This window comes from Pongo abelii, chromosome 4 (assembly GCF_028885655.2).
Source record: "Pongo abelii isolate AG06213 chromosome 4, NHGRI_mPonAbe1-v2.0_pri, whole genome shotgun sequence".
Taxonomy (NCBI): domain Eukaryota; kingdom Metazoa; phylum Chordata; class Mammalia; order Primates; family Hominidae; genus Pongo; species Pongo abelii.
In genome coordinates this window covers 115,175,381-115,188,658 of record NC_071989.2, presented here as the reverse complement: position 1 = coordinate 115,188,658, position 13,278 = coordinate 115,175,381, and positions in this window count along the sequence as shown.

Here is a 13,278-nt window from a genome sequence, read left to right as displayed (position 1 = left end):
TTCAGTTTCTCTTTGGGAGTAAAATGGGTTCTTAAATGTGCATTCATCCATGCTGCTAGAGTATCGTTTACTAACAAATGATTGCAGCTTTACCCCGGTGGCCTGAAAGAGTTTTAATGTTGCTTCCAGATGTGCTTAATTTATTTCCAGGGTATAATGCTTTCCATGGGAGGCTTGGGTGATTTTCTCACTTATCAATGCCAATTTCTTGGAGGCAGGTAAAATTTTACTCCTCTTCTAGATGAAGAAACAGAGCAGGAAGATATTATGGCTTCATTAATATAAAATGAGAAGCCCTTAACAATCCTGGGTAAATTATTACATCTAATGTGTACTTCATGAGATTATACACCTGGATTTATGTTTCTGTAAGGGTTTCCTAGGACTCTTCCTGCTAATATTCAGTATTACACAAATAATGATGTTCGTCAGGAATTTTTAAAAATTAGAATTTTGAAAACTGACCTCTAAGCTTAGCTTTCAAAAACTCCAGTGGTTGATTTAAAATATTAAGAAGATGAAATAAATCTAATTTTCCACTACTTGAAAGACTGCTGAATTTTAGCTATTAACATTCTTTGAATATTGGATATGAATAATAATATAAGCTATTTATTACAGAGTAATCATATAAATTTTATGTTGGAGCATATTAAAATAAAGACCAGTTTAAATGAAAAGTTCATAATGTATCCAGAAGAATTGTGAGTAGTTGTTATCAAAGCTACTTTGGTGATATGCAAATTATGCAATAGAATTTTAAGAGATTTTTCACAAATATAAATCAAGTCATTGAAGATACTCAAGTATAGTCAATTGAGTTTAAATACTTATTAAAATAGATAATCTAAATTAACATGATTTAGAATCATAGACCTCACCTTGTGAATGGTCACTCACTTAGTATCAATTCTGGAACTTAAACCTTGTCCTATACTTTTAGTGCTCTGCAAAATAGCATATTCATTCTTAAAAACAATGATAGCTATTTGCCCAATACTTAAGTGACTCTATTTTGGAAGAGCTTGTAAATTTAATCCCTAATAAATTCCTTACAGTTATACCCAAATTACAGGAGAGTGTAATCTTTCCCAAAGGATACTTCAGTCAACCGCTAAGACAAGAATTGGAAAGTTGCTTATTGTCAAAATTACCCTTGAAAATCTTCTATTGCCCTTGAAAAAAATAATGCATTTTGCTTCCTTTACATTGGTCATTCGTACTTTCTTTACATAGGTTTGCCAAACATAAGCACTGTTTCAAGGTTTCTTGCATCTAATATCTGATTAAACAAATGATGTGATGTCCAACAGCTTCCTATTTTTAAATGTAAAATTCTCCTGATACAACTAGGATATTGTGGTAGAATGTAGAGATGAGGGTTGAGAATTTTGTCAATTTTGTTCACTTAGATAATTAAATCATCTCCTAGGACAATTCTGGCCATATAGTAGTCATTCAGTAAATATGTGCATAAACAGGTTGAGTAAATAAATAAAATGTGAATAAGATATGTTTATCAAATGAATTAATGAAAGGTAAATGAATGTCTCCTAAACCTAGCTCACAGAGGTTTTAGGTTAACACCAATATTGGTTATGTGGAGTTGGATTAAATGATCTCGTGAGGTTTTTGGCTTTTTAAATATTTCTTTTGGCTTGGTAATAATATTGTATTATTTGGATAAGGTGATTAACTGCAATAGTTTTTAGTTGGTGTAAATAGATAGCTTCACTCACCTTTAGGTCACTCACGTGATTAACTGTATGTTTTGACATAGGACTGTACCTTGAAGCTAATGAAGCTCTAGATATGTCTAAGGTAATACGAAAGGCCTTAGCAACATGTCCACAGGGTCATACTGTTTGCTAAAGTAATGCATTTTAATTGAAATAGATTAATACCAATATGTCTATCCACTGTCACTTCTCTTCATTTACAACTTTTTTTTTCTTTTTTGGTTAGATAGCCCTGGAGTGGATGGAAGGGGGCCTGTCTTAGATTAGGCCAAGGGGAAGTTGAGTTGTGGATACACTAAACTTGGGTTTAGTGGTGGATATTTACATGGTTTCAATCTCCTGTTAGTTAAGTTACTAGCTATCCAAGTATAGGCGGAATACTCCAAATACCCGTTGAGCCAATTCACCCAGGTGTGTAGGCCCAGAGGCCTTATCAAGCATAATATGAATGTGTCTTACAGCATTCAGCACCAGAAATACATGAGCAGAGGATGAGAAACAAGGCTTGAAGAATATAAATGCAGAAGCCAGTTTGCAGAAATTATTTCCAGTCATCCGATGTTTAAATTATAAGTGGAGGAGTCCATTGACATCAATACATAGTGAAAATGGAAGTTCTCTCCTGTCATGAATATACTCAGTAATGTATCTTATACCACTCAAGATGTATTCTACATTATTTTTATTTTTTGATGGAAATTTTGCAAAATATAATTTGTCTGAATTTTTGTTATAGTACACAAGCTTTTAACAGTTCTACAAATAGTGATTATGTCTGTGCTGAAGTTTTATGTTTTCTACATCTGAACTACTGTTAATAAAAACAAACAGTAACAATTAACTTACACAGTTGTATTATCTTTGTATTCTTTTTATAAAAATCATATTATAAAATTGTTGTCATAAGAACAGTGATCAAAGAAAATACAGCCAAAATGGAGGAAAAGTATTATAGGGGTGGGTCAGAGAGTTTGTTAAGTAACATTGAGTTCTTATGTATTATTTTTCTGGATTTTGTAATATTTGTGATTTTTCTCAGCTTCTTTAGATTTGATTTTGTTGTGATTCCTCCTCTCATCCTAAGCAAATATTCACATTCATACCTAATTTTGTATTCATTATGTTGTAACCTTTTCCTGAAAGAAAACGCCCCAAATTATATACAGGTCAGGCTATACAAAACCTGAGCCCACCATTGTAACTGAATTTGGAACAACCTTAGATGTGCATAGGCGGGGAGGGTGGGGGGGGTGCAAAAGGGTAAAGAGTGAGACAGCCATGATGAGGAGAAGCTACATCTTCATCAGTCCATTTTGCTGTCCTTATTCACTCTTTCTCAGGAGATACAGTGGAAATATGAGGTCCGTGCCCAACTTTGTGATGAGAGTTGGTACCTCCAAATGCATCTCAGAACCAGTAAATGGGAGCCAGGATAGTTCATGGAGGCCAAGTATAACTTTTTCTTTGAAATCTGGCTCTTTGAAATATGCCTCAATTTGTCATGAACCATTTTCAGTTTTGGAGAATTTTTGTTAATTTTCTATATTCTTTACTGGAGCAGGTTTGTATTTCTTACTGCCTTGATAGAGTCTAGATTCTTCTGTGGCTCAGAACCCCGATACTCAGGAACCCTAATCATGCTGCTCAACCTATTGGTGATGCCAGCCTTCCATTCCAAGGCCCAGCTCTACGGTTGGTCCTAACTTTCAGCTGTAATACCCCACAGTTGTTAAGGCCCAGCACATTCTTCTGTAAGAGTTGCCCCCTAGAGTTTGGGAAACTCTTTAAAGGTCTGCCAGAAAGCTATCGCAAACATTTCATCTGCTTTTGGTTTGTGGGTTCTGAGCACATGGTTTCCAAATGTCACATTTGGAATATGGAATTCAGTTATTCACAAGCATTTTCATCAGATCATTAATTTTATCCATCGTCTTCTGTGAATGAACAATGCATGATGTCTGGCTCTTTTTAAAATATCCCTCTTCCTTCCTTTGATATATAATAATCTTATTTAGCTGACATGTTCTTTGCAAAGGTTAGGAGCATTTGGGATATATGTGTTTTGAGAAGAAAGGTGAACTCATTAGCTTCACTTTCTAAATATTTTAATAATGTTATGGAAGCCTGGTATGCCATCTTTATTCAGCTATCTCTTTGTTTTTCTGCCACAACTTAGCACTTATAGTGAATCGCAATACATATTAATAAGCAGGCAGCTTAATAAGACTCAGGTTAATGATGATAATTATTCCTACATGGTGTGTGCTGACAGTGTGTGCAAAGATATTCACTCTTCAGAAAAGCCCCAAGGCATTACAGATAATTCTGACATCTTGTACGTTATTTGAGAAGAAGGTTAACAATGCTATGTGATAGTTGGCTTTTTTTAAGTGAACATTTTAATTACCTGGGGATAATGTCCATGGTTAGAATTCAGTGAGTGGGCATGGGCCAACAAGTTTTCAGGAGAACCCTGAAGCGGGCTAGAATTAACCATTAAACTTAACATGCTTGCAAACATGGACACTGGAAATAAATCAACATAGTCAAGAATTAAGAAAAGGTCAGTGTTTTTGCTCAGTGTTTGAGTTAAAATGGGTGTCTAGTTTGATGTGAATATTTATTTTGTGATTCATCATGGTAAAAGCATAAAATTGTGAAGTTATGCTTCTTTTATTCTTTTTTCTTTCTAAGCCTACCACATTCTCCACAAAAACAAACACCTAGTGCTTAATGACCTTGTGCTCTGTTTTCCATTCCTCTAATCCATGTTGCTCTCCGGTCTCTCATTCACACCTCAAGTATTAATGACAAATGACTGATGAACAGTTCAGAGCTACATTCCACTTTTTTTCCTTGTAGGGTTGATTGCCTCTTCAGAAGTATTAAAACTTTAAATCAGGCGTCTCAAATAAAATACCAGCCTGGGCCTGTCAGGTAACATTAATGAGTGAAGCTGGCCAAGTGAAGATTGTAGTAAAACACAAAGTTCAGGCCTCTAGAAATGGGGCAATCACTGCTCGTCTCCAGGAAATTATTTTACGTATACATTCTGGCCCAAATCTGCTAAACACTGACTTTTCCAAAAGGAGCTCAAAATCTGATTTTTTGTAAATTCTTCCCACGTTGAAATATTGTCCATGAATTCAAACATTGCCTATATCAAGCACATATCCAGGGCCAAAAATGTTCCAAGGGACATAAGTTTGTGACATCTACTTTGAACTGAAGGAAAGAAGTTGCAATGAACATAATTCACATACTTTTGCCCCCAGGTTCAGGAAACTGGAGCACCCGCACTCCTCTAAATGCATGTCCATCATTCAGCCCTTCTTTGTGATGTTTCGTTTTCTCTGGGTACCCGTAGTGCCTTCTCCACCTTGGAGAACTGCTCACTTTTGATGGCCTTGTTTAAATGTTACCCTCTCCATGAAGTTTTCTAAGCCCTTTCTCCCCTTCCAAGCCATTTCTCCACTACTCCCTTTCCTTGTGTGAGAATCCATTTTCTTAGTATGTTGCTCGCGCATCTGGCAAATACTATGATAAGCACTTATTAAAGTGTGCACTAAATATTTGTGAGTGTGTTGGTCTCCTCAGTTACAATGTGCAGTCCATATGGGTAGAGTCTTCTTTTTATTCATTTATCAGCATCACATACTATCTACCTCATAACAGATAATAAATGTTTGCTGAATGCATGAATGGATCAGTGAATGAATATTAAAATGATATTCTTTATGAAGGCTTAAGTGTCCTTATAAACCTCTCTTCTCCTGGCAAGAGATGTGAAGATAGAAGATACTCAGTGCATATTTATTAAATGGGAAGTGAATGTCAACCAGTGAGGGGGAGTTACTCTTTGAAGAGTTAGGAAAAGGCATATTGAACATTCTCAGAGCCTATCCTCCTTAAATCATTTCTCACTGGGATGAAACTGGTCCTTAAATTCTCTATGATCCTAAAATTCAATTGAAATTCATAAAAATTATTAAATATATGTAGTTAAAATTATTAAAATAAAATGATCAAATATATATATTTTATAACCACAAGGCCTAGTGGTGATAAAGTAATTTTTTTCCAGAAAAAAAATCAGTATGAATTTGAATCAATAAGCCATCTTGCAGTACTCTAACCAATTGGTATTTTTATAAATGCACATAGTTATTTAAAATACAATTGTTTATATCGAAGATGTCTAATCTATTCGTCATGTTAGGAAAAATCTTCTGCCTGAGTCCTTCTGTCCTGAGTCTTCTAGAAAACTACCTTACTAGAACCTGATGCTAACTAGGAAATCTGCATTAATTTGGAAATGAGTTAATGGTTAAATTAACCATCTGGTGTAAAGTGTAACCCAAGATCTCTGTCCTATTTGACCAAAGAAGGCATGTAAACTCACTTCCTCTGGAATAGACATCTGCCGTGCTCATGGCCAGCTCTTTAGTTTTGCAAGAATAGCATCAGCAGAAGACTAGCTAATTGTTCTGTAGATGAGTTCAGTTAGCTAAATAGTTTGGAGACAAAAATCAAATGATGCAGGCCAGTTGTTTATTCACTTGCACATTTCAATGATAATTAATTAGCTAATCAGTTGTGTGAGAATCAACCAATGAATTAGGGATCTAAGTTTGCCAACAGCTGTGACCACTGCCGCTCTTTTAAGAAGAAAATAAATGTTATTTGTTACAACTTTGTTTCTGTTAGTGTGTTGCATACATAGCATATCATATTATTTGGGACCTTGTCTCGTTTTGCTTCACATTGGACACTTCAGCAATGAGCAGTTATGAATCATGCACATTTTCCCCATTTGAGGCAATGCATACAATTCAACTAAATTTAAATGAACAGATTTTCAGCGTGTACTTGAGTCTTTTCCTGGGGCTATGATAGACCTGCCCCTAGTCTCTCCATTTCCGTTGGTAAGCCCTTATATATTTAGCAGTGGAAAATAAAACAACAAATGTTATTCAGCAGAAAGATAAAAGCCCAATCTATGTAAAGTGAGACAGAAGAAATGGAAACATAGCATGTGGATTTTGCATGCTGAGCCTCATAAAATGCAAGCGTGAATTTCCTCTCACAGTGAGTGTGGTCCAACATTAAACGAAGCGTGGGGCATGATTATGAGAGATAAGATCAGTAGTTGGAGAACATACAGCAAGCTGTTTTACCCACATTGAATATAATTTCACTCTCCTGATCTATTAGGCCCTCTTGGTGCACATCTTTGTAGATTTTTGCTAGTTCTCAGGAATGCATTAAAAAACCCTACAGGCTATACCTAAAATTACTGAATATTTTTTAATGTCTCACATGTTGAGAGTCCTGATTTTCGTTATATAAGAAATAACTGTCGATAGTGCCATTTAAATCCCTACTCTTTAGACTTGTGAATGCTAATGGCTGGGCTGTCGAACTTCAGCTTTTCCTGTAATCGTTATTCCTGGTTTCCTGTGGTGGATATGTATCGAACATAAGAAATTAGCTGCAGAGAGAATTAGAGGGTGTAAGTCTGAGTCATGTAAATGCCAAAAGCTTTTTGTGACATTTTTCAGACTTTAAAAATGGAAATATGTTATTTGCACAGTAGCTCCTGATGGAATATGACATACTGCAGCGATGTGGTGAGTTTAAGATTGGGCTGCAGGCCATTAGGAGCCCTCTGTGTGAGAGCCTGGGGCCTGAGCGTAGAAATGGGAGTGACCTACTTAGTAGATGCATGGCATTTGCTGACGCACCGAAGAGAATCCTCGTTAGCTCAAGCACTGCTACTGAGAATTAAGAACTTGCTTGAACCTGTTATCCTAACTATGATTTAGGAATATAATTTTCAAGCTTGATGTAACTTTTGTCTTTATTCCAGATGATCTTACATCATCGTCATTATATCAGCACATGAAAAGAAAAATAATAGGGCCAAGTACATACTTTAACTCTTATATTTCAATTAAGATTGAGCCCTTTAATTCAGTCAAAATAAGAAATCTTTCTAAATAGATTCTGTACCTTTGTTGTGTTTGAGAGGCATGGGGGGTGGTTGTGAAGATGCAGAGCAGAATTTTCTCTAGAGGACAACAGAGCACTCCCTTCAGTCATACTATCCCCTAACCCCTATTCCAACCCCTATTAGCTTTGGAGAAGAGCCTCTTGGGGAGGCAGAAACTGTCTCTCGTTTCACCTGGGACTTTCAGGGTGTATTGCCTCAGAGTTAATTTTCACTTCAGAAGATAGTCTTGCAACTCTTTGAGCCCACACTCCTGCTGAAAACAGGAAAGTGTGTGGGTATATCTTTTTTTTTTTTTTTTTTCTGCTTTTTGAGGGTAAAGTAACTCAGTAATCTCATGCCGATTTTGGTATTTTACTGCTGGCTCTAATGGATGATCATAAGAAACAAGGTTGTTTAACCTTCCCTGATTTCTATTTTAGAAAAGTCAATGTAAAGTTATTGAAAGATATGGATTTTGGGAAACTAGATGGATATATTCGGAAGAAGAGGAGATGGATGACCAAGAGAATTCCTGAAGGAAATTGCCAAGTGCGATCTGGAAATAGATGAGTAGTGAAACAAAACAAAACAAGACAAAACAAAACAATCACGGGGAAGGGGCTCTTTTTCCTTTTAAGAATGGCTAATAATAAATAAATAAATAAATAAATAAACAAATAAATAAATAAAATAAACACTCAATTAAAAAAAAAAAAAAAAGAATGGCTTCTGGGAAGCTTCTGTCCAGAATTCTCCTCTGTGCACTCCCTCAAAGCAATGCTGCTCTTCCTTTTATATTCTCAGGGATGCCTGGTAACGCCATGACACATTTTTCCCCTAGCTGCCATCCTTGATGATTACCTCTTCCTCTTCTCCCTCCAACTCATCACCAGCATGTGTTGGTTCATTGCAAATCTCTCCACCCCTTCTTGCTCTAGTTCTATTGCCTTTGCTTGCCCTGGCCTTTATTTTATCTCAACTAGATTGGGCAGTTTTACCTGGTTTCTCAGCTTCTCGTCTCACCCCACATCTCTATCTTCACTGTTCATGTAAGTATTTCTGGCGCTTTCCTCTCCCCCTCGTTTGGGAGAAGCACCATTATACTTAATATAGAGCACAGTAACAAGGTCTACATTTTGTGATTATGAAATATTAACATATATTTTATTCTCTCTACTGATGTCTAGGACCTTGCAAATATGTGTGTGTCTGTAAAAGGTAGTTCACTGCCTCCTAGGAGCCATAAAACCCTGCAGTCATGTCCTTTCTGCTCAGTTGAAGAATTATGTTTCTGTTGTCCACAGGAAAAAGTCTATATCAACAGTCAAAGCTATTCACAATGTAATCCTTCCTTAACTCTCTGGTTGACTTATCATTTCCCTCATCTACCACTGCCCAAAGGCCAAGCTAATGGTCTTATGACGTCATGAATTTTCAGTCATTTTCACAACTCCATACTTTTTTACAATTAGTTCTCTCTTCCTGAAATCTTTCCTTATTTGACAAAAATCTAGTAACTCTCCAAGATTCCACCTCAATGTCATCTCTTCTATATGTTCTTGACTCTCAGGCTGAGTTAGGGTTTTCTCCCTGCCATCCTTTACACTCTGATACATATTTACCTCTTTATACCATTGGCTTGCCTGTAATAAATACTACAAAACCCTTCATGGCAGTAATTTTGTTTATTTATCCTTGGATTTCCAGCTTTTAAGCACTTTATGCTCCAAACAAAACAAAACAGACTATTGAAATAAATGAATGAATGAATTAAAAGCACAACCCCTAGGCCGGGCGTGGTGGCTCACACCTGTAATCTCAGCACTTTGGGAGGCCGAGGTGGGCGGATCACAAGGTCAGGAGATCGAGACCATCCTGGCTAACATGGTGAAATCCTGTCTCTACTAAAAATACAAAAAATTAGCCAGACGTGGTGGCATGCGCCTGTGGTCCCAGCTACTCGGGAGGCTGAGGCAGGAGAATGGCGTGAACCCGGGAGGCAGAGCTTGCAGTGAGCCGAGATTGAGCCACTGCACTCCAGCCTGGACTACAGAGCAAGACTCCGTCTCAAAAAAAAAAAAAAAAAAAAAAAAAAAATCAAAAAACAAAAAAACTTCAACCCCAGCACCTCTTTGCATCAATTGTGAGAAGTAGTAGAAGTCCAATACACTGAGTATACTATACATTATCCGTATAGAACATGATCCAGGGAGCAGTAAATTCATAAAATGAGTGTCTGCATTTTTCTTTGAACAGAATCTCAGCTCACTTTGAGGTTTACTCATCAATGCCATTTAAAGAAACATTGTTCTGTTAACAATGTGCCACTTTATTGAATTTTATCAGAGAATTTCACTACAGGTTTAATTATTGTTCACCTCGGTGTCAGGCTGCTTTCCCTTTATTAACTAATCATCTATTGGCCCAGTGGGGTTTCTGTAGCTTCCAGGTTTCTCAAGATATGTCAAATCAGATTACCTGTCCTTATTTTACATAGTTTAAAATTTAAGTTTTTTCTTAACTCAGTGAGGAAACAATCTCCCACTGTTTAATGTATGCAAACTATACCAAGGTATGCATTTACATAACCTGAGCTGGCTTAGGCATTTGAGCTTTGTTAATTAGCTTTGGAAAAGAAAGTTAACCAGAGTACTAAATAGATGTATTAGAGGAACTTTTTATTCTACCTCACAATATAGACTATTTTAGTGTTGTTACAATGATTTAACTTATAAACACCAGTTATAGAATAGAGACCATGAACTAACTTTTGCACACACTTCCATGACAACATCATAGTTCAGAATTTATTTTTGCTTCAGCAGCTCTCAGATAGGAAGATTCTATAAACTGGGTTGGCCTTGAAGTAAAGTTATTTGTAAACCATTTTTGTTGATCCCAAATCGATATGCTGAGAATTATTTTTATAACGCCTAGCTTTCTAGAAGACTTTCATGTTGAAATCTTCTGAAAGTTAAAGGTGAGGTATTTTGAAATATCACAAAGTGCCAAATGGCATAAAGTATGTCAAAAAGTATCTTGATTTTCAACCAGTTCAAAAGGAGTTCAGTGTTTTATGATCTTTTGGAGCATCCTTGAGCCCTCTAAGTTTAAAGTCTATGAAGCCTAGTCATTTATGTGTCATAGATATAAAGCTTTTTACCATTTAAAAAATATAAGTTTTTATATGCAGGCTCAATACATAGTTAATAGTGTTAGATCTTTTCTGTTAAGTCTATATGATTAGGAAAATACTTTGCATGAATTTTGCAAGATCAAGAAGCCTAAAACTTACATAGTTTGCCCACATAAATGAAATAAATTGGGGCAAACATAAGAGGAGAATTTGTGATTTCTCTCCATTCCCAGGATATTTCATTGCATTTAATAATAATTCATAATTTAACCCATAAATAATGGATAATTAGGAAATACTCACTTTTCTCCACAGTTGTAGTAGTTATATCTTTTCTGATAGTTTTAGTATTACTATTTTTACTTTTACAACTTAGATAACATTTTTAATATAATTTCAGTTTTTATAGTAAACTTATAAAGGAAGGCCAACCTAGATAGAAAATACACCTGGGTTATAAATCTACTCCAATTGTATTGGGATGTTGCTTGGCATGATTTTCTCTTGAATCAGACTGGACTTAAGAATGAGAGAAGATATGAAGGCTGTATTTTCTTCTTCATTTTGTTATTTGGTTATTTAACAATTTGTAGTTAATAACTAAAAAAACTTTTCAGTTGTCTTGTTGATGGGTTAATTTCCCTTTTCAGATCTTGATATATGTATTTTTTGGTCATTGCTTGTTAGTTGTTTTTTTTTTCTTTTCTTTTTTTTATTATTATTATACTTTAAGTTTTAGGGTACATGTGCACAATGTGCAAGTTAGTTACATATGTATACATGTGCCATGTTGGTGTGCTGCACCCATTAACTCGCCATTTAGCATTAGGTATATCTCCTAATGCTATCCCTCCCCCCACCCCACAACAGTCCCCAGAGTGTGATGTTCCCCTTCCTGTGTCCATCTGTTCTCATTGTTCAATTCCCATCTATGAGTGAGAACATGCAGTGTTTGGCTTTTTGTCCTCACAATAGTTTACTGAGAATGAGGATTTCCAATTTCATCCATGTCCCTACAAAGGACGTGAACTTATCCTTTTTTATGGCTGCGTAGTATTCCATGGTGGATATGTGCCATATTTTCTTAATCCAGTCTATCATTGTTGGACATTTAGGTTGGTTCCAAGTCTTTGCTATTGTGAATAGTGCCACAATAAACATACGTGTGCATGTGTCTTTATAGCAGCATGATTTATAGTCCTTTGGGTATATACCCAGTAATGGGATGGCTGGGTCAAATGGTATTTCTAGTTCTAGATCCCTGAGGAATCGCCACACTGACTTCCAAATGGTTGAACTAGTTTACAGTCCCACCAATAGTGTAAAAGTGTTCCTATTTCTCCACATCCTCTCCAGCACCTGTTGTTTCCTGACTTTTTAATGATTGCCATTCTAACTGGTGGGAGATGGTATCTCATTGTGGTTTTGATTTGCATTTCTCTGATGGCCAGTGATGATGAGCCTTTTTTCATGTGTCTTTCGGCTGCATAAATGTCTTCTTTTGAGAAGTGTCTGTTCATATCCTTTGCCCACTTTTTGATGGGGTTGTTTTTTTTTTCTTGTAAATTTGTTTGAGTTCATGGTAGATTCTGGATATTAGCCCTTTGTCAGATGAGTAGGTTGAGAAAATTTTCTCCCATTTTGTAGGTTGCCTGTTCACTCTGATGGTAGTTTCTTTTGCTGTGCAGAAGCTCTTGAGTTTAATTAGATCCCATTTGTCAATTTTGGCTTTTGTTGCCATTGCTTTTGGTGTTTTAGACATGAAGTCCTTGCCCATGCCTATGTCCTGAATGGTATTGCCTAGGTTTTCTTCTAGGGTTTTTATGGTTTCAGGTCTAACGTTTAAGTCTTTAATCCATCTTGAATTAATTTTTGGATAAGGTGTAAGGAAGGGATCCAGTTTCAGCTTTCTACATATGGCTAGCCAGTTTTCCCAGCACCATTTATTAAATAGGGAATCCTTTTCCCATTGCTTGTTTTTCTCAGGTTTGTCAAAGATCAGATAGTTGTAGATATGCAGAGTTATTTCTGAGGGCTCTGTTCTGTTCCATTGATCTATATGTCTGTTTTGGTGCCAGTACCATCCTGTTTTGGTTACTGTAGCCTTGTAGTATAGTTTGAAGTCGGGTAGTGTGATGCCTCCAGCTTTGTTCTTTTGGCTTAGGATTGACTTGGCGATGTGGGCTCTTTTTTGGTTCCATATGAACTTTAAAGTAGTTTTTTCCAATTCTGTGAAGAAAGTCATTGGTAGCTTGATGGGGATGGCATTGAATCTATAAATTACCTTGGGCAGTATGGCCATTTTCATGATACTGATTCTTCCTACCCATGAGCATGGAATGTTCTTCCATTTGTTTGTATCCTCTTTTATTTCATTGAGCAGTGGTTTATAGTTCTCTTTGAAGAGGTCC